This window comes from Gorilla gorilla, chromosome 21 (assembly GCF_029281585.2).
Source record: "Gorilla gorilla gorilla isolate KB3781 chromosome 21, NHGRI_mGorGor1-v2.1_pri, whole genome shotgun sequence".
Lineage (NCBI taxonomy): Eukaryota > Metazoa > Chordata > Mammalia > Primates > Hominidae > Gorilla > Gorilla gorilla.
Window position 1 is genome coordinate 9013236 of NC_073245.2, and position 27136 is coordinate 9040371.

The window sequence follows — 27136 nt, forward strand, 5'->3', positions numbered from 1 at the left end:
TGCAAATATCTACACAGCTATCTGTATATCAATGGAAATATCTACACCGCTATCTCTATAAACATGGAAATATCTACATTGCTATCTGTATAAACATGGAAATATCTACACCGCCATCTCTATGAACATTGAAATATCTACACCGCCATTTGTATGAACACGGAAATATCTACACCGCCATCTCAATGAACATCGAAATATCCACACCGCCATTTGTATGAACATGGAAATATCTACACCACCATCTGTATGAACATGGAAATATCTTCACCGCCATCTGTATGAACATGGATATATGTACACCGGCATATGGAGGAACATGGAAATATCTACACCGCTATCTGCATGAACATGGAAATATCTACACAGCTATCTGCATATACATGGAAATATCTACACAGATTTCTCTATAAATATGGAAATAGCTACAACGCTATCTCTACAAACTTCGAAATATCTACACCGCCATCTGTATGAACATGGAAATATCTACACCGCCATCTGTACGAACATGGATATATCTACACCGCCATCTGTATAAAGATGGAAATATCTACACCGCTATCTGTATAAGCATGGAAATATCTGCCCAACTATCTGTATAAACATGGAAATATCCGCACCGCTATCTGTATAAACATGGAAATATCTACACCGCTATCTGTATAAACATGGAAATATCCACACCGCTATCTGTTTAAACATGGAAATGTCTACACCGCTATCTGTGTAAACATGGAAATATCTCCACCGCCATCTGTGTAAACATGAAAATATCTACACCACCATCTCTAAAAACATGGAAATATCTACACCGCTATCTGTATGAACATGGAAATATCTACACCGCCATCTCTATAAACGTGGAAACATATACACCGTTATCTGAATGAACTTGGAAATATCTACACAGCTATCTGTATAAAATTGAAATTATCTACACCACTATCTCTATAAACACGGAAATATCTACACTGCTATCTGTATAAACATGGAAATATCTACACCGATCTCTGTATAAACATGGAAATATCTTCACCGCTATCTGTATAAACATGGAAATATCTACAATGCTGTCTCTATAAAATTGGATATAACTACACCACTATCTCTATAAACATGGAAATATCTAGACCACCATCTCTATAAACATGGAAATATCTACAACACCATCTGTATAAACATGGAAATATCTATACCGCTATCTGCATAAACATGGAAATATATACACCGCCATCTCTATGAACATGCAAATATCTACACCGCCATCTGTACGAACATGGAAATATCTACACCGCCATCTGTATGAACATGGAAATATCTACACCGCTAACTGTATGAACATGGAAATATCTACACCGCTATCAGTATGAACATGGAAATATCTAAACCGCTATCTGTATGAACATGCAAATATCTACACAGATATCTGAATATCAATGGAAATATCTACACTGCTATCTCTATAAACATGGAAATAACTACACTGCTATGTGTATACACATGGAAATATCTACACTGCCATCTCTATGAACACGGAAATATCTACACCGCCATTTGTATGAACATGGAAATATCTACACCGCCATCTCTATGAACATGGAAATATCTACACCGCCATGTGTATGAACATGGAAATATCTACACCGCCATCTGTATGAACATGGAAATATCTTCACCGCAATCTGTATGAACATGGATATATCTACACCGGCATCTGGATGAAGATGGAAATATCTACACCGCTATCTGCATGAACATGGAAATATCTACACACCTATCTGCATATACATGGAAATATCTACACAGATTTCTCTATAAATATGGAAATAACTACAGCGCTATCTCTATAAACTTCGAAATATCTACACCGCCATCTGTATGAACATGCAAATATCTACACAGCTATCTGTATATCAGTGGAAATAGCTACACTGCTAAATCTATAAACATGGAAATAACTACACTGCTATCTGTATAAACATGGAAATATCTACACCGCCACCTGTATGAACATGTAAATATGTACACTGCCATCTGTGCGAACATGAAATATCTACACCGCCATCTGTAAGAACATATAAATATCTACACCGCCATTTGTATGAACATGGAAATATCTACACCGCTAAATGTATGAACATGAAAATATCTACACCGCTATCTGTATGAACATGGAAATATCTACACCGCTATATGTATGAGCATGGAAATATCTACACCGCTATCTGTATGAACATGCAAATATCTGCAGAGCTATCTGTATATCAATGGAAATAGCTACACTGCTAAATCTATAAACATGGAAATAACTACACTGCTATCTGTATAAACATGGAAATATCTACACCGCCACCTCTATGAACATGGAAATATCTACACTGCCATCTGTGCAAACATGAAATATCAACACCGCCATCTGTATGAACATGTAAATATCTACACCGCCATTTGTATGAACATGGAAATATCTACACCGCTAACTGTATGAACATGAAAATATCTACACCGCTATCTGTATGAGCATGGAAATATCTACACCGCTATCTGTATGAGCTTGGAAATATCTACACCGCTATCTGTATGAACATGCAAATATCTACAGAGCTATCTGTATATCAATGGAAATATCTACACTGCTATCTCTATAAACATGGAAATAACTACACTGCTATCTGTACAAACAATGAAATATCTACACCGCCATCTCTATGAACATGGAAATATCTACACCGCCATTTGTATGAACACGGAAATATCTACACCGCCATATCTATGAACATGGAAATATCTACACCGCCATGTGTATGAACATGGAAATATCTACACCGCCATCTGTATGAACATGGAAATATCTTCACCGCCATCTGTATGAACATGGATATATCTACACCGGCATCTGGATGAACATGGAAATATCTACACCGCTATCTTCATGAACATGTAAACATCTACATAGCTATCTGCATATAAATGGAAATATCTACAGAGATTTCTCTATAAATATGGAAATAACTACAGCGCTATCTCTATAAACTTCGAAATATCTACACCGCCATCTGTATGTACATGGAAATATCTACACCGCCATCTGTACAAACATGTACATATCTACACTGCCATCTGAATTAAGATGGAAATATCTACACCGCTATCTGTATAAACATGGAAATATCTGCCCAACTATCTGTATAAACATGGAAATATCCGCACCGCTATCTGAATAAACATGGAAATATCCGCACCGCTATCTCTATAAACATGGAAATATCTCCACTGCTATCTGCATAAACATGGAAATATCCACACCGCTATCTGTGTAAACATGGAAATGTCTACACCGCTATCTGTGTAAACATGGAAATATCTACACCGCCATCTGTGTAAACATGAAAATATCTACACCGCCATCCCTATAAACATGGAAATATCTACACCGTCCTCTGTATGAACATGGAAAAATCTACACAGCCATCTCTAGAAACGTGGAAATATCTACACCGCTATCTGTATGAACTTGAAAATATCTACACTGCTCTCTGTATGAAATTGAAATTATCTACACCACTATCTCTATAAACATGGAAATATCTACACTGATATCTGTATAAACTTGGAAATATCTACACCGCTATCTGTATAAACACGGAAATATCTTCACCGCTATCTATATAAACATGGAAATATCTATAACGCTGTCTCTATAAACTTGGAAATAACTACACCACTATCTCTGTAAACATGGAAATATCTAGACCGCCATCTCTATAAAAATGGAAATTTCTACACCACCATCTTTATAAACATGGAAATGTCTATACCGTTATCGGCATAAACATGGAAGTATCTACACCGTCATCTATATGGACATGGAAATATCTACACCACCATCTGTATGAACATGGAAATATCTATACCGCCATCTGTATGAACATGTAAATATCTACACCGCCATCTGTATGAACATGGAAATATCTACACCGCTAACTGTATGAACATGGAAATATCTACACCGCTATCTGTATGAACATGGAAATATCTATACCGCCATCTCTATAAACGTGGAAATATCTACACCGCTATCTGTATGAACTTGGAAATATCTACACTGCTCTCTGAATAAAATTGAAATTATCTACACCACTATCTCTATAAACATGGAAATAGCTACACTGCTATCTGTATAAACATGGAAATATCTACAGCGCTATCTGTATAAACATGGAAATATCTTCACCGCTATCTGTATAAACATGGAAATATCTACAACGCAGTCTCTATAAACTTGGAAATAACTACACCACTATCTCTGTAAACATGGAAATATCTAGACCGCCATCTCTATAAACATGGAAATATCTACACCACCATCTGTATAAACATGGAAATATCTATACCGCTATCTGCATAAACATGGAAATATCTACACCGCCATCTCTATGAACATGGAAATAACTACACCGCCATCTGTACGAACATGGAAATATCTATACCGCCATCTGTAGGAACATGTAAATATCTACACCGCCATCTGTATGAACATGGAAATATCTACACCGCTATCTGTACGAAGATGGAAATATCTACACCGCTATCTGTATGAACATGGAAATATCTACACCGCTATCTGTATGAACATGGAAATATCTACACCGCTATGAGTATGAACATGGAAATATCTACACCGCTATCTGTATGAACATGGAAATATCTACACCGCTATCTGTATGAACATGGAAATATCTACACCGCTATCTGTATGAACATGGAAATATCTACACCGCTATCTGTATGAACATGGAAATATCTACACCGATATCTGTATGAACATGCAAATATCTACACAGCTATCTGTATATCAATGGAAATATCCACACTGGTATCTCTATAAACATGGAAATACCTACACTGCTATCTGTACAAACATGGAAATATCTACACCGCCATCTCTATGAACATGGAAATATCTACACCGCCATCTCTATGAACATGGAAGTTACTACACCGCCATTTGTATGAACATGGAAATACCTACACTGCCATCTGTATGAACATGGAAATATCTTCATCGCAATCTGTATGAACATGGATATATGTACACCGGCATCTGGATGAACATGGAAATATCTACACCGCTATCTGCATGAACATGGAAATATCTACACAAATATCTGAATATACATGGAAATATCTACACAGATTTCTCTATAAGTATGGAAATAACTACAGCGCTATCTCTATAAACATCGAAATATCTACACCGCGATCTGTATGTACATGGAAATATCTACACCGCCATCTGTTTGAACATGGACATATCTACACCGCCATCTGTATTAAGATGGAAATATCTACACCGCTATCTGTATAAACATGGAAATATCTGCCCAACTATCTGTATAAACATGGAAATATCCGCACCGCTAACTGTGTAAACATGGAAATATCTACACTGCTATTTGCATAAACATGGAAATATCCACACCGCCATCTGTGTAAACATGGAAATGTCTACTCCGCTATCTGTGTAAACATGGAAATATCTACACCGCCTTCTGTGTAAACATGAAAATATCTACACCGCCATCCCTATAAACATGGAAATATCTACACCGCCATCTGTATGAACATGGAAATATCTACACCGCCATCTCTATAAACGTGGAAATATCTACAACGCTATCTGTATGAACATGGAAATATCTACACGGCTATCTGTACGAATATGGAAACATCTACCCCGCTTTCTGTATGAACATGCAAATATCTACACAGCTATCTGTATATCAATGCAAATATCTACACAGCTATCTCTATAAACATGGAAATAACTACTCTGCTATCTGTATAAACATGGAAATATCTACACCGCCACCTGTATGAACTTGGAAATATCTACACTGCCATCCGTACGAACATGGAAATATCTACACCGCCATCTGTATGAACCTGTAAATATCTACACCGCCATCTGTATGAACATGGAAATATCTACACCGCTAACTGTATGAACATGGAAATATCTACACAACTATCGGTAAGAACATGGAAATATCTACACCGCTATCTGTATGAAGATGGAAATATCTACACCGCTATCTGTATGAACATGGAAATATCTACACCGCCATCTGTATGAACATGGATATATCTACACCGCCATCTGTATGAACATGTAAATATCTACACCGCCATCTGTATGAACATGGAAATATCTACACCGCTAACTGTATGATCATGGAAATATCTACACCGCTATCTGTATGAACATGGAAATATCTACACCGCTATCTGTATGAACATGGAAATATCTACACCGCTATCTGTATGAACATGCAAATATCTACACAGCTATCTGTATATCAATGGAAATATCTACACTGCTATCTCTATAAACATGGAAATAACTACACTGCTATCTGTATAAATATGGAAATATCTACACCGCCATCTCTATGAAGATGGAAATATCTACACCGCCATTTGTATGAACATGGAAATATCTACACCGCCATCTCTATGAATATGGAAATATCTACACCGCCATTTGTATGAACATGGAAATATCTACACCACCATCTGTATTAACATGGAAATATCTTCACCGCCATCTGTATGAACATGGATATATGTACACCGGCATCTGGATGAACATGGAAATATCTACACCGTTATCTGCATGAAAATGGTAATATCTACACAGCTATCTGAATATACTTGGAAATATCTACAGAGATTTCTCTATAAATATGGAAATAACTACAGCGCTATCTCTATAAACTTCGAAATATCTACACCGCCATCTGTATGAACATGGAAATATCTACACCGCCATCTGTACAAACATGGACATATCTACACCGCCATCTGTATTAAGATGGAAATATCTACACCGCTATCTGTATAAACATGGAAATATCTGTTCAACTATCTGTATAAACATGGAAATATCCGCACCGCTATCTGTATAAACATGGAAATATCTACACTGCTATCTGCATAAACATGGAAATATCCACACCGCTATCTGTGTAAACATGGAAATATCTACACTGCCATCTGTGTAAACATGAAAATATCTACACTGCCATCCCTATAAACATGGAAATATCTACACCGCCATCTGTGTGAACTTGGAAATATCTACACTGCTCTCTGTATAAAATTATAATTATCTACACCACTATCTCTATAAACATGGAAATATCTACACTGCTATCTGTATAAACATGGAAATATCTACACCGCTATCTGTATGAACATGCAAATATCTACACAGCTATCTGTATATCAATGGAAATATCTACACTGCTATCTCTATAAACATGGAAATATCTTCACCGCTATCTGTATAAACATGGAAATATCTACAACGCTGTCTCTATAAACTTGGAAATAACTACACACCTATCTCTGTAAACATGGAAATATCTAGACCGCCATCTCTATAAACATGGAAATATCTACACCACCATCTGTATAAACATGGAAATATCTATACCGCTATCTGCATAAACATGGAAATATCTACACCGCCATCTCTATGAACATGGAAATATCTACACCGCCATCTGTACGAACATGGAAATATCTATACCGCCATCTGTATGAACATGAAAATATCTACACCGCCATCTGTATGAACATGGAAATATCTACACCGCTAACTGTATGAACATGGAAATATCTACACCGCTGTCTGTACGAAGATGGAAATATCTACACCGTTATCTGTATGAACATGGAAATATCTACACCGCTGTCTGAATATACATGGAAATATCTGCAACGCTATCTGTACGAACATGGAAATATCTACACCGCTATCTGTATGAACATGCAAATATCTACACAGCTATCTGTATATCAATGGTAATATCTACACAACTATCTCTATTAACATGGAAATAACTACACTGCTATCTGTATAAACATGGAAATATCTACCCTGCCACCTGTATGAACATGGAAATATCTACACTGCCATTAGTACGAACATGGAAATATCTACACCGCCATCTGTATGAACATATGAATATCTTCACCGCCATCTGTAAGAACATGGAAATATCTACACCGCTAAATGTATGAACATGGAAATGTCTACACCTCTATTGGTATGAACATGGAAATATCTACGCCGCTATCTGTATGAACATGGAAATATCTACACCGCTATCTGTATGAACATGGAAATATCTACACCGCTATCTGTATGAACATGGAAATATCTACACCGCCATCTATATGAACATGTAAATATCTACACCGCCATCTGTATGAACATGGAAATATCTATACCGCTAACTGTATGAACAAGGAAATATCTACACCGCTATCTGTATGAACATGGAAATATCTGCACTGCTATCTGTATGAACATGGAAATATCTTCACCGCTATCTGTATGAACATGGAAATATCTACACCGCTATCTGTATGAACATGGAAATACCTACACCGCTATCTCTATGAACATGCAAATATCTACACAGCTATCTGTATATCAATGGAAATATCTACACTGCTATCTCTATTAACATGGAAATAACTACACTGCTATCTCTATAAATATGGAAATATCTATCCCGCCATCTCTATGAACATGGAAATATCTACACCGCCATTTGTATGAACATGGAAATATCTACACCGCCATCTCTATGAACATGGAACTATCTACACCGCCATTTGTATGAACATGGAAAGATCTACACCACCATCTGTATGAACATGGAAATATATACACCACCATCTGTATGAACATGGAAATATCTTCACCTCCATCTGTATGAACATGGATATATGTTCACTAGCATCTGGATGAACATGGAAATATCTACACTGCTATCTGCATGAACATGGAAATATCTACACAGCTATCTGAATATACATGGAAATATCTACACAGATTTCTCCATAAATATGGAAATAACTACAGCGCTATCTCTATAAACTTCGAAATATCTACACCGCCATCTGTATGAACATGGAAATATCTACACCGCCATCTGTACAAACATGGACATATCTACACCGCCATCTGTATTAAGATGGAAATATCTACACCGCTATCTGCATAAACATGGAAATATCTGCCCAACTATCTGTATAAACATGGAAATATCCGCACCGCTATCTGAATAAACAGGGAAATATCTGCACCGCTATCTGTATAAACATGGAAATATCTACACTGCTATCTGCATAAACATGGAAATATCCACACCGCTATCTGTGTAAACATGGAAATGTCTACACCGCTCTCTGTGTAAACATGGAAATATCTACACCGCCATCTGTGTAAACATGAAAATATCTACACCGCCATCCCCATAAACATGGAAATATCTACACCGTCCTCTGTATGAACATCGAAATATCTACACAGCCATCTCTATAAATGTGGAAATATCTACACCGCTATCTGTATGAACTTGGAAATATCTACACTGCTCCCTGTATGAAATTGAAATTATCTACTCCACTATCTCTATAAACATGGAAATATCTACACTGCTATCTGTATAAACTTGGAAATATCTACACCGCTATCTGTATAAACATGGAAATATCTTCACCGCTATCTGTATAAACATGGAAATATCTACAACGCTGTCTCTATAAACTTGGAAATAACTACACCACTATCTCTGTAAACATGGAAATATCTACACCGCCATCTCTATAAACATGGAAATATAAACACCACCATCTGTATAAACATGGAAATATCTATACGGTTATCGGCATAAACATGGAAGTATCTACACCGCCATCTCTATTAACATGGAAATATCTACTCCGCCATCTGTACGAACATGGAAATATCTATACCGCTATCTGTATGAACATGTAAATATCTACACCCCCATCTGTATGAACATGGAATTATCTACACCGCTATCAGTACGAACATGGAAATATCTACAATGCTATCTGTATGAACACGCAAATATCTACACAGCTATCTGTATATCAATGGAAATATCTACACAGCTGTCTTTATAAACATGGAAATAACTACACTGCTATCTGTATAAACATGGAAATAGCTACACCGCCACCTGTATGAACATGGAAATATCTACACCGCTATCAGTATGAACATGGAAATATCTACACTGCTATCTGTAAAAACATGGAAATATCTACACCGCTATCTGGATGAACATGGAAATATCTACACCGATATCTGTATGAACATGCAAATATCTACACAGCTATCTGTATAACAATGGAAATATCTACACTGCTATCTCTATAAACATGGAAATAACTACACTGCTATCTGTATAAATACAGAAATATCTACACCGCCATCTCCATGAAGATGGAAATATCTACACCGCGATTTGTATGAACATGGAAATATCCACACTGCCATCTCTATGAACATGGAAATATCTACACCGCCATTTGTATGAACATGGAAATATCTACACCGCCATCTGTATGAACATGGAAATATCTTCACCGCTATCTGTATAAACATGGAAATATCTACAACGCTGTCACTATAAACTTGGAAATAACTACACCACTATCTCTGTAAACATGGAAATATCTAGACCGCCATCTCTATATACATGGAAATATCTACACCACCATCTGTATAAACATGGAAATATCTATACCGCTATCTGCATAAACATGGAAATATCTACACCGCCATCTGTATGAACATGGAAATATCTACACCGCCATCTGTATGAACATGGAAATATCTACACCACTAACTGTATGAACATGGAAATATCTACACCGCTGTCTGTATGAACATGGAAATGTATACACTGCTATCTCTATAAACATGGAAATAACTACACTGCTATCTGTATAAACATGGAAATATCTACACCGCCAGCTGTATGAACATGGAAATATCCACACCGCCATCTGTGTGAACATGGAAATATCTACACCGCTAACTGTAGGAACATGGAAATGACTACACCGCTATCGGTATGAACATGGAAATATCTACACCGCCATCTGTATGAACATGGAAATATCTACACCGCCATCTGTATGAACATGGAAATCTCTACACCGCCATCTGTATGAACATGGAAATCTCTACACCGCCATCTGTATGAACATGGAAATATCTACACCGCCGTCTGTATGAATATGTAAATATCTACACCGCCATCTGTATGAACATGGAAATATCTACACCGCTATCTCTATGAACATGGAAATATCTACACCGCTATCTGTATGAACATGGAAATATCTACACCGCTATCTGTATGAACATGGAAATATCAACACCGCTATCTGTATGAACATGGAAATATCTACACCGCTATCTGTACGAACATGCAAATATCTACACAGCTATCTGTATATCAATGGAAATATCCACACCGGTATCTCTATAAACATGGAAATAACTACACTGCTATCTGTATAAACATGGAAATATCTACACCGCCGTCTCTATGAACATGGAAATATCTACACCGCCATTTGTATGAACCTGGAAATATCTACACCGCCATCTCTATGAACATGGAAATATCTACACCGCCATTTGTATGAACATGGAAATACCTAAACCGCCATCTGTATGAACATGGAAATATCTTCACCGCCATCTGTATGAACATGGATATATGTACACCGGCATCTGGATGAACATGGAAATATCTACACTGCTATCTGCATGAACATGGAAATATCTACACAGCTATCTGAATATACATGGAAATATCTACACAGATTTCTCCATAAATATGGAAATAACTACAGCGCTATCTCTATAAACTTCGAAATATCTACACCGCCATCTGTACGAACATGGACATATCTACACCGCCATCTGTATTAAGATGGAAATATCTACACCGCTATCTGTATAAACATGGAAATATCTGCCCAACTATCTGTATAAACATGGAAATATCCGCACCGCTATCTGTATAAACATGGAAATATCTACACTGCTATCTGCATAAACCTGGAAATATCCACCCCGCTATCTGTGTAAACATGGAAATGTCTACACCGCTATCCGTGTAAACATGGAAATATCTACACCGCCATCTGTGTAAACATGAAAATATCTACACCGCCATCCCTATAAACATGGAAATATCTACACCGTCCTCTGTATGAACATGGAAATATCTACACCGCCATCTCTATAAACGTGGAAATATCTACACCGCTATCTGTATGAACTCGGAAATATCTACACTGCTCTCTGTATAAAATTGAAATTATCTACACCACTATCTCTATAAGCATGGAAATATCTACACTGCTATCTGTATAAACATGGAAATATCTACACCGCTATCTGTATAAACATGGAAATATCTTCACCGTTATCTGTATAAACATGGAAATATCTACAACGCTGTCTCTATAAACTTGGAAATAACTACACCACTATCTCTGTAAACATGGGAATATCTAGACCGCCATCTCTATAAACATGGAAATATCTACACCACCATCTGTATAAACATGGAAATAACTATACCGCTATCTGCATAAACATGGAAATATCTACACCGCCATCTCTATGAACATGGAAATATCTACACCGCCATCTGTACGAACATGGAAATATCTATACCGCCATTTGTATGAACATGTAAATATCTACACCGCCATCTGTATGAACATGGAAATATCTACACCGTTAACTGTATGAACATGGAAATATCTACACCGCTATCTGTATGAACACGGAAATATCTACACCGTTATCTGTATGAACATGGAAATATCTACGCCGCTATCTGTACGAACATGGAAATATCTACACCGATATCTGTATGAACATGCAAATATCTACACAGCTATCTGTATATCAATGGAAATATCTACACAGCTGTCTCTATAAACATGGAAATAACTACACTGCTATCTGTATAAACATGGAAATATCTACACCGCCACCTGTATGAACATGGAAATATCTACACTGCCATCCGTATGAACATGGAAATATCTACACCGCCATCTGTATGAACATGTAAATATCTACACCGCCTTCTGCATGAACATGGAAATATCTACACCGCTAACTGTATGAACATGGAAATATCTACACCGCTATCTGTATGAACATGGAAATATCCACACCGCCATCTGTACGAACATGGAAATAACTATACCGCCATTTGTATGAACATGTAAATATCTTCACCGCCATTTGTATGAACCTGGAAATATCTACACCACTATCTGTATGAACTTGGAAATACCTACACTGCACTTTGTATAAAATTGAAATTATCTACACCACTATCTCTATAAACATGGAAATATCTTCACTGCTATCTGCATAAACATGGAAATGTCTACACCACTATCTGTAAAAACATGGAAATATCTTCACTGCTATCTGTATAAACATGGAAATATCTACAACGCAGTCTCTATAAACTTGGAAATAACTACACCACTATCTCTGTAAACATGGAAATATCTAGACCGCCATCTCTATATACATGGAAATATCCACACCACCATCTGTATAAACATGGAAATATCTATACCGCTATCTGTATGAACATGGAAATATCTACACCGCTATCTGTACGAACATGGAAATATCTATACCGCCATCTGTATGGACATGGAAATATCTACACCGCCATCTGTATGAACATGGAAATATCTACACCGCTAACTGTATGAACATGGAAATATCTTCACCGCTATCTGTACGAACATGGAAATATCTGTACCGCCATCTGTATGAACATGGAAATATCTACACCGCTAAGTGTATGAACATGGAAATATCTACACCGCTATCTGTACGAACATGGAAATATCTACAACGCTTTCTGTATGAACATGCAAATATCTACACAGCTATCTGTATATCAATGGAAATATCCACACAGCTTTCTCTATTAACATGGAAATAAATACACTGCTACCAGTATAAACATGGAAATATCTACACCGCCTCCTGTATGAACATGGAAATATCTACACTGCCATCCGTACAAACATGGAAATATCTACACTGCCATCTGTATAAACATGGAAATAACTTCACCGCCATCTGTATGAACATGGAAATATCTACACCGCTAAATGTATGAACATGGAAATGTCTACACCGCTATTGGTATGAACATGGAAATATCTACACCGCTATCTGTATGAACATGGATATATCTACACCGCTATCTGTATGAACATGGAAATATCTACACCGCTATCTGTATGGACATGGAAATATCTACACCGCCATCTGTATGAACATACAAATACCTACACCGCCATCTGTATGAACATGGAAATATCTACAGAGCTAACTGTATGAACATGGAATTATCTACACCGCTATCTGTATGAACATGGAAATATCTACACCGCTATCTGTAAGAACATGGAAATATCTACACCGCCATCTGTATGAACATGTAAATATCTACACCGCCATCTGTATGAACATGGAAATATCAACACCGCTAACTGTATGAACATGGAATTATCTACACCGCTATCTGTATGGGCATGGAAATATCTACACCGCTATCTGTATGAACATGGAAATATCTACACCGGTATCTGTATGAACATGGAAATATCTACACAGCTATCTGTATGAACATGGAAATATCTACACCGCTATCTCTATGAACATGCAAATATCTACACAGCTATCTGTATATCAATGGAAATATCCACACCGGTATCTCTATAAACATGGAAATAACTACACTGCTATCTGTATAAACATGGAAATATCTACACCGCCGTCTCTATGAACATGGAAATATCTACACCGCCATTTGTATGAACCTGGAAATATCTACACCGCCATCTCTATGAACATGGAAATATCTACACCGCCATTTGTATGAACATGGAAATACCTAAACCGCCATCTGTATGAACATGGAAATATCTTCACCGCCATCTGTATGAACATGGATATATGTACACCGGCATCTGGATGAACATGGAAATATCTACACCGCTCTCTGCATGAACATGGAAATATCTACAAAGCTATCTGAATATACATGGAAATATCTACACAGATTTCTCAATAAATATGGAAATAACTACAGCGCTATCTCTATAAACTTCGAAATATCTACACCACCATGTGTATGAACATGGAAATATCTACACCGCCATCTGTACAAACATGGACATATCTACACCGCCATCTGTATTAAGATGGTAATATCTACACCGCTATCTGTATAAACATGGAAATATCCGCACCGCTATCTGAATAAACATGGAAATATCCACACCGCTATATGTATAAACATGGAACTATCTACACTGCTATCTGCATAAACATGGAAATATCCACACCGCTATCTGTGTAAACATGGAAATGTCTACACCGCTATCTGTGTAAACATGGAAATATCTGCACCGCCATCCCTATAAACATGGAAATATCTACACCGTCCTCTGTATGAACATGGAAATATCTACACCGCCATCTCTATAAACGTGGAAATATCTACACAGCTATCTGTATGAACTTGGAAATATCTACACTGCTCTCTGTATAAAATTGAAATTATCTACACCACTATCTCCATAAACATCGAAATATCTACACTGCTATCTGTATAAACATGGAAATATCTACACCGCTATCTGTATAAACATGGAAATATCTTCACCGCTATCTGTATAAACAAGGAAATATCTACAACGCTGTCTCTATAAACTTGGAAATAACTACACCACTATCTCTGTAAACATGGAAATATCTGGACTGCCATCTCTATAAACATGGAAATATCTACACCACCATCTGTATAAACATGGAAATATCTAAACCGCCATCTGCATAAACATGGAAATATCTACACCGCCATCTCTATGAACATGGAAATACCTACACGGCCATCTGTACGAACATGGAAATATCTACACCGCCATCTGTATGAACATGTAAATATCTACACCGCCATCTGTATGAACATGTAAATATCTACACCGCTAACTGTATGAACATGGAAATATCTACACCGCTATCTGTACGAACATGGAAATATCTATACCGCCGTCTGTATGGACATAGAAATATCTACACCGTTATCTGTAAGAACATGGAAATATCTACACCGCTATCTGTATGAACATGGAAATATCTACACCGCTATCTGTACGAACATGGAAATATCTACACCGCTATCTGTGTGACCATGCAAATATCTACAAAGCTATCTGTGTATCAATGGAAATGTATACACTGCTATCTCTATAAACATGGAAATAACTACACTGCTATCTGTATAAACATGGAAATATCTACACCGCCACCTGTATGAACATGGAAATATTTACACTGCCATCCGTACGAACATGGAAATATCTACACCGCCATCTGTATGAACATGTAAATATCTACACCGCCATCTGTATGAACATGGAAATATCTACACCGATAACTGTAGGAACATGGAAATGACTACACCGCTATTGGTATGAACATGGAAATATCTACACCGCTATCTGTGTGAACATGGAAATATCTACACCGCTATCTGTATGAACATGGAAATCTCTACACCGCCATCTGTATGAACATGGAAATATCTAAACCGCCATCTGTATGAACATGTAAATATCTACACCGCCATCTGTATGAACATGGAAATATCTACACCGCTATCTGTATGAACATGGAAATATCTACACCGCTATCTGTATGAACATGGAAATATCTACACCGCTATCTGTATGAACATGGAAATATCAACACCGCTATCTGTATGAACATGGAAATATCTACACCGCTATCTGTACGAACATTCAAATATCTACACAACTATCAGTATATCAATGGAAATATCCACACTGGTATCTCTATAAACATGGAAATAACTACACTGCTATCTGTATAAACATGGAAATATCTACACCGCCATCTCTATGAACATGGAAATATCTACACCGCCATTTGTATGAACATGGAAATACCTAAACCGCCATCTGTATGAACATGGAAATATCTTCACCGCCATCTGTATGAACATGGATATATGTACACCGGCATCTGGATGAACATGGAAATATCTACACCGCTATCTGCATGAACATGGAAATATCTACACAGCTATCTGAATATACATGGAAATATCTACACCGATTTCTCAATAAATATGGAAATAACTACAGCGCTACCTCTATAAACTTGGAAATATCTACACCGCCATCTGTATGAACTTGGAAATATCTACACCGCCATCTGTACGAACATGGACATATCTACACCGCCATCTGTATTAAGATGGAAATATCTACACCGCTATCTGTATAAACATGGAAATATCTGCCCAACTATCTGTATAAACATGGAAATATCCGCACCGCTATCTGAATAAACATGGAAATATCCGCACCGCTATCTGTATAAACATGGAAATATCTACACTGCTATCTGCATAAATCTGGAAATATCCACACCGCTATCTGTGTAAACATGGAAATGATTACACCGCTATCCGTGTAAACATGGAAATATCTACACCGCCATCTGCGTAAACATGAAAATATCTACACCGCCATCCCTATAAACATGGAAATATCTACATCGTCCTCTGCATGAACATGGAAATATCTACACCGCCATCTCTATAAACGTGGAAATATCTACACCGCTATCTGTATGAACTTGGAAATATCTACACTGCTCTCTGTATAAAATTGAAATTATCTACACCACTATCTCTATAAACATGGAAATATCTACACTGCTATCTGTATAAACATGGAAATATCTACACCGCTATCTGTATAAACATGGAAATATCTTCACCGCTATCTGTATAAACATGGAAATATCTACAACGCTGTCTCTATAAACTTGGAAATAACTACACCACTATCTCTGTAAACATGGAAATATCTAGACCGCCATCTCTATAAACATGGAAATATCTACACCACCATCTGTATAAACATGGAAATAACTATACCGCTATCTGCATAAACATGGAAATATCTACACCGCCATCTCTATGAACATGGAAATATCTACACCGCCATCTGTACGAACATGGAAATATCTATACCGCCATTTGTATGAACATGTAAATATCTACACCGCCATCTGTATGAACATGGAAATATCTACACCGCTATCTGTATGAACACGGAAATATCTACACCGTTATCTGTACGAACATGGAAATATCTACACCGCTATCTGTACGAACATGGAAATATCTACACCGCTATCTGTACGAACATGGAAATATCTACACCGATATCTGTATGAACATGCAAATATCTACACAGCTATCTGTATATCAATGGAAATATCTTCACAGCTGTCTCTATAAACATGGAAATAACTACACTGCTACCGGTATAAACATGGAAATATCTACACCTCCACCTGTATGAACATGGAAATATCTACACTGCCATCCATACGAACATGGAAATATCTACACCGCCATCTTTATGAACATGTAAATATCTACAACGCCTTCTGTATGAACATGGAAATATCTACACCGCTAACTGTATGAACATGGAAATATCTACACCGCTATTGGTATGAACATGGAAATATCCACACCGCCATCTGTAAGAACATGGAAATAACTATACCGCCATTTGTATGAACATGTAAATATCTACACCGCCATTTGTATGAACCTGGAAATATCTACACCACTATCTGTATGAACTTGGAAATATCTACACTGCACTTTGTATAAAATTGAAATTATCTACACCACTATCTCTGTAAACATGGAAATATCTTCACTGCTATCTGCATAAACATGGAAATGTCTACACCGCTATCTGTAAAAACATGGAAATATCTTCACTGCTATCTGTATAAACATGGAAATATCAACAACGCTGTCTCTATAAACTTGAAAATAACTACACCACTATCTCTGTAAACATGGAAATATCTAGACCGCCATCTCTATATACATGGAAATATCCACACCACCATCTGTATAAACATGGAAATATCTATACCGCTATGTGTATGAACATGGAAATATCTACACCGCTATCTGTACGAACATGGAAATATCTATACCGCCATCTGTACGAACATGGAAATATCTACACCGCCATCTGTATGAACATGGAAATACCTACACCGCCAACTGTATGAACATGGAAATATCTACACCGCTATCTGTACGAACATGGAAATATCCATACCGCCATCTGTATGGACATGGAAATATCTACACCGCCATCTGTATGAACATGGAAATATCTGCACCGCGAACTGTATGAACATGGAAATATCTACACCGCTATCTGTACGAACATGGAAATATCTACACCGCTATCTGTATGAACATGCAAATATCTACACAGCTATCTGTATATCAATGGAAATATCCACACAGCTATCTCTATTAACATGGAAATAAATACACTGCTACCAGTATAAACATGGAAATATCTACACCGCCTCCTGTATGAACATGGAAATATCTACACTGCCATCCGTACAAACATGGAAATATCTACAATGCCATCTGTATAAACATGGAAATAACTTCACCGCCATCTGTATGAACATGGAAATATCTACACCGCTAAATGTATGAACATGGAAATGTCTACACCGCTATTGGTATGAACATGGAAATATCTACACCGCTATCTGTATGAACATGGATATATCTACACCGCTATCTGTATGAACATGGAAATATCTACACCGCTATCTGTATGAACATGGAATTAACTACACCGCCATCTGTATGAACATACAAATACCTACACCGCCATCTGTATGAACATGGAAATATCTACAGAGCTAGCTGTATGAACATGGAATTATCTACACCGCTATCTGTATGAACATGGAAATATCTACACCGCCATCTGTATGAACATGGAAATATCTACACCGCCATCTGTATGAACATGTAAATATCTACACCGCCATCTGTATGAACATGGAAATATCAACACCGCTAACTGTATGAACATGGAATTATCTACACCGCTATCTGTATGGGCGTGGAAATATCTACACCGCTATCTGTATGAACATGGAAATATCTACACCGGTATCTGTATGAACATGGAAATATCTACACCGCTATCTGTATGAACATGGAAATATCTACACCGCTATCTCTATGAACGTGCAAATATCTACACAGCTATCTGTATATCAATGGAAATATCAACACTGCTATCTCTATAAACATGGAAATAACTACACTGCTATCTCCATAAATATGGAAATATCTACACCGCCATCTCTATGAACATGGAAATATCTACACCACCATTTGTATGAACATGGAAATATCTACACAGCCATCTCTATGAACATGGAAATATCTACACTGCCATTTGTATGAACAAGGAAATATCTACACCACCATCTGTATGAACATGGAAATATCTTCACCGCCATCTGCATGAACATGGATATATGTACACCGGCATCTGGATGAACATGGAAATATCTACACCGCTATCTGCATGAACATGGAAATATCTACACAGCTATCTGAATATACATGGAAATATCTACACAGATTTCTCTATAATTATGGAAATAACTACAACGCTATCTCTATAAACTTCGAAATATCTACACCGCCATCTGTATGAACATGGAAATATCTACACCGCCATCTGTACAAACATGGACATATCTACACCGCCATCTGTATTAAGATGGAAATATCTACACCGCTATCTGTATAAACATGGAAATATCTGCCCAACTATCTGTATAAACATGGAAATATCCGCACCGCTATCTGTATAAACATGGAAATATCTACACTGCTATCTGCATAAACATGGAAATATCCACACCGCAATCTGTGTAAACATGGAAATGTCTACACCGCTATCCGTGTAAACATGGAAATATCTACACCGCCATCTGTGTAAACATGAAAATATCTACACCGCCATCCCTATAAACATGGAAATATCTACACCGTCTTCTGTATGAACATGGAAATATCTACACCACCATCTCTATGAACGTGGAAATATCTACACCGCTATCTGTATGAACTTGGAAATATCTACACTGCTCTCTGTATAAAATTGAAATTATCTACACCACTATCTCTATAAACATGGAAATATCTACACTGCTATCTGTATAAACATGGAAATATCTACACCGCTATCTGTATAAACATGGAAATATCTTCACCGCTATCTGTATAAACATGGAAATATCTACAACGCTGTCTCTATAAACTTGGAAATAACTACACCACTATCTCTGTAAACATGGAAATATCTAGACCGCCATCTCTATATACATGGAAATATCTACACCACCATCTGTATAAACATGGAAATATCTATACCGCTATCTGTATGAACATGGAAATATCTACACCGCCATCTGTAAGAACATGGAAATATCTATACCGCCATCTGTATGAACATGTAAATATCTACACCGCCATCTGTATGAACATGGAAGTATCTACACCGCCGTCTGTATGAAGAAGGAAATATCTACACCGTTATCTGTATGAACATGGAAATATCTACACCGCTATCTGTATGAACATGGAAATATCTACACCGCTATCTGTACGAACATGGAAATATCTACACCGCTATCTGTATGAACATGCAAATATCTACACAGCTATCTCTATATCAATGGAAATATCTACACAGCTATCTCTATTAACATGGAAATAACTACACTGCTATCTGTATAAACGTGGAAATAACTACAGTGCCACCTGAATGAACATGGAAATATCTACACTGCCATCCGTACAAACATGGAAATATCTACACCGCCATCTGTATGAACATGGAAATATCTTCACCGCCATCTGTATGAACATGGAAATATCTACACCGCTAAATGTATGAACATGGAAATGTCTACACCGCTATTGGTATGAACATGGAAATATCTACGCCTCTATCTGTATGAACATGGAAATATCTACACCGGTATCTGTATGAACATGGAAATATCTAAACTGCTATCTGTATGATCATGGAAATAACTACACCGCCATCTGTATGAACATGTAAATATCTACACCGCCATCTGTATGAACATGGAAATATCTACAGAGCTTACTGTATGAACATGGAAATATCTACACCGCTATCTGTATGAACATGGAAATATCTTCACCGCTATCTGTATGAACATGGAAATATCTACCACGCTAACTGTATGAACATGGAAATATCTACACCGCTATCTGTATGAACATGAAAATATCTACACCGCTATCTCTATGAACATGCAAATATCTACACAGCTATCTGTATATCAATGGAAATAACTACACTGCTATCTCTATAAAAATGGTAATAACTACACTGCTATCTCTATAAATATGGAAATATCTACACCGCCATCTCTATGAACATGGAAATATCTACACCGCCATTTGTATGAACATGGAAATATCTACACCGCCATCTCTATGAACATGGAAATATCTACACCGCCATTTGTATGGACATGGAAATATCTACACAACCATCTGTATGAACATGGAAATATCTTCACCGCCTTCTGTATGAACATGGATATATGTACACCGGCATCTGGATGAACATGGAAATATCTACACCGCTCTCTGCATGAACAAGGAAATATCTACACAGCTATCTGAAAATACATGGAAATATCTAAACAGATTTCTCAATAAATATGGAAATAACTACAGCGCTATCTCTATAAACTTCGAAATATCTACACCACCATCTGTATGAACATGGAAATATCTACACCGCCATCTGTACAAACATGGACATATCTACACCGCCATCTGTATTAAGATGGAAATATCTACACCGCTATCTGTATAAACATGGAAATATCCGCACCGCTATCTGAATAAACATGGAAATATCCACACCGCTATTTGTATAAACATGGAAATATCTACACTGCTATCTGCATAAACATGGAAATATCCACACCGCTATCTGTGTAAACATGGAAATGTCTACACCGCTATCTGTGTAAACATGGAAATATCTACACCGCCATCGGTGAAAACATGAAAATATCTACACCGCCATCCCTATAAACATGGAAATATCTACACCGTCCTCTGTATGAACATGGAAATATCTACACTGCCATCTCTATAAACGTGGAAATATCTACACCGCTATCTGTATGAACTTGGAAATATCTACACTGCTCTCTGTATAAAATTGAAATTATCTACACCACTATCTCCATAAACATCGAAATATCTACACTGCTATCTGTATAAACATGGAAATATCTACACCGCTATCTGTATAAACATGGAAATATCTACACCGCTATCTGTATAAACATGGAAATATCTTCACCGCTATCTGTATAAACATGGAAATATCTACAACGCTGTCTCTATAAACTTGGAAATAACTACACCACTATCTCTGTAAACATGGAAATATCTAGACCGCCATCTCTATATACATGGAAATATCCACACCACCATCTGTATAAACATGGAAATATCTTTACCGCTATCTGTATGAACATGGAAATATCTACACCGCTATCTGTACGAACATGGAAATATCTATACCGCCATCTGTATTGACATGGAAATATCTACACCGCCATCTGTATGAACATGGAAATATCTACACCGCTATCTCTACGAACATGGAAATATCTATACCGCCATCTGTATGGACATGGAAATATCTACACCGCCATCTGTATGAACATGGAAATATCTGCACCGCTAACTGTATGAACATGGAAATATCTACACCGCTATCTGTACGAACATGGAAATATCTACACCGCTATCTGTATGAACATGCAAATATCTACACAGCTATCTGTATATCAATGGAAATATCCACACAGCTATCTCTATTAACATGGAAATAAATACACTGCTACCAGTATAAACATGGAAATATCTACACCGCCTCCTGTATGAACATGGAAATATCTACACTGCCATCCGTACAAACATGGAAATATCTACACTGCCATCTGTATAAACTTAGAAATAACTTCACCGCCATCTGTATGAACATGGAAATATCTACACCGCTAAATGTATGAACATGGAAATGTCTACACCGCTATTGGTATGAACATGGAAATATCTACACCGCTATCTGTATGAACATGGATATATCTACACCGCTATCTGTATGAACATGGAAATATCTACACCGCTATCTGTATGAACATGGAATTAACTACACCGCCATCTGTATGAACATACAAATACCTACACCGCCATCTGTATGAACATGGAAATATCTACAGAGCTAGCTGTATGAACATGGAATTATCTGCACCGCTATCTGTATGAACATGGAAATATCTACAACGCTATCTGTATGAACATGGAAATATCTACACCGCCATCTGTATGAACATGTAAATATCTACACCGCCATCTGTATGAACATGGAAATATCAACACCGCTAACTGTATGAACATGGAATTATCTACACCGCTATCTGTATGAGCATGGAAATATCTACACCGCTATCTGTATGAACATGGAAATATCTACACCGGTATCTGTATGAACATGGAAATATCTACACCGCTATCTGTATGAACATGGAAATATCTACACCGCTATCTCTATGAACGTGCAAATATCTACACAGCTATCTGTATATCAATGGAAATATCAACACTGCTATCTCTATAAACATGGAAATAACTACACTGCTATCTCCATAAATATGGAAATATCTACACCGCCATCTCTATGAACATGGAAATATCTACACCACCATTTGTATGAACATGGAAATATCTACACAGCCATCTCTATGAACATGGAAATATCTACACTGCCATTTGTATGAACAAGGAAATATCTACACCACCATCTGTATGAACATGGAAATATCTTCACCGCCATCTGTATGAACATGGATATATGTACACCGGCATCTGGATGAATATGGAAATATCTACACCGCTATCTGCATGAACATGGAAATATCTACACAGCTATCTGAATATACATGGAAATATCTACACAGATTTCTCTATAATTATGGAAATAACTACAACGCTATCTCTATAAACTTCGAAATATCTACACCGCCATCTGTATGAACATGGAAATATCTACACCGCCATCTGTACAAACATGGACATATCTACACCGCCATCTGTATTAAGATGGAAATATCTACACCGCTATCTGTATAAACATGGAAATATCTGCCCAACTATCTGTATAAACATGGAAATATCCGCACCGCTATCTGAATAAACATGGAAATATCCGCACCGCTATCTGAATAAACATGGAAATATCCGCACCGCTATCTGTATAAACATGGAAATATCTACACTGCTATCTGCATAAACATGGAAATATCCACACCGCTATCTGTGTAAACATGGAAAAGTCTACACCGCTATCCGTGTAAACATGGAAATATCTACACCGCCATCTGCGTAAACATGAAAATATCTACACCGCCATCCCTATAAACATGGAAATATCTACATCGTCCTCTGCATGAACATGGAAATATCTACACCGCCATCTCTATAAACGTGGAAATATCTACACCGCTATCTGTATGAACTTGGAAATATCTACACTGCTCTCTGTATAAAATTGAAATTATCTACACCACTATCTCTATAAACATGGAAATATCTACACTGCTATCTGTATAAACATGGAAATATCTACACCGCTATCTGTATAAACATGGAAATATCTTCACCGCTATCTGTATAAACATGGAAATATCTACAACGCTGTCTCTATAAACTTGGAAATAACTACACCACTATCTCTGTAAACATGGAAATATCTAGACCGCCATCTCTATAAACATGGAAATATCTACACCACCATCTGTATAAACATGGAAATAACTATACCGCTATCTGCATAAACATGGAAATATCTACACCGCCATCTCTATGAACATGGAAATATCTACACCGCCATCTGTACGAACATGGAAATATCTATACCGCCATTTGTATGAACATGTAAATATCTACACCGCCATCTGTATGAACATGGAAATATCTACACCGCTATCTGTATGAACACGGAAATATCTACACCGTTATCTGTACGAACATGGAAATATCTACACCGCTATCTGTACGAACATGGAAATATCTACACCGCTATCTGTACGAACATGGAAATATCTACACCGATATCTGTATGAACATGCAAATATCTACACAGCTATCTGTATATCAATGGAAATATCTTCACAGCTGTCTCTATAAACATGGAAATAACTACACTGCTACCGGTATAAACATGGAAATATCTACACCTCCACCTGTATGAACATGGAAATATCTACACTGCCATCCATACGAACATGGAAATATCTACACCGCCATCTTTATGAACATGTAAATATCTACAACGCCTTCTGTATGAACATGGAAATATCTACACCGCTAACTGTATGAACATGGAAATATCTACACCGCTATTGGTATGAACATGGAAATATCCACACCGCCATCTGTAAGAACATGGAAATAACTATACCGCCATTTGTATGAACATGTAAATATCTACACCGCCATTTGTATGAACCTGGAAATATCTACACCACTATCTGTATGAACTTGGAAATATCTACACTGCACTTTGTATAAAATTGAAATTATCTACACCACTATCTCTGTAAACATGGAAATATCTTCACTGCTATCTGCATAAACATGGAAATGTCTACACCGCTATCTGTAAAAACATGGAAATATCTTCACTGCTATCTGTATAAACATGGAAATATCAACAACGCTGTCTCTATAAACTTGAAAATAACTACACCACTATCTCTGTAAACATGGAAATATCTAGACCGCCATCTCTATATACATGGAAATATCCACACCACCATCTGTATAAACATGGAAATATCTATACCGCTATGTGTATGAACATGGAAATATCTACACCGCTATCTGTACGAACATGGAAATATCTATACCGCCATCTGTACGAACATGGAAATATCTACACCGCCATCTGTATGAACATGGAAATACCTACACCGCCAACTGTATGAACATGGAAATATCTACACCGCTATCTGTACGAACATGGAAATATCCATACCGCCATCTGTATGGACATGGAAATATCTACACCGCCATCTGTAGGAACATGGAAATATCTGCACCGCGAACTGTATGAACATGGAAATATCTACACCGCTATCTGTACGAACATG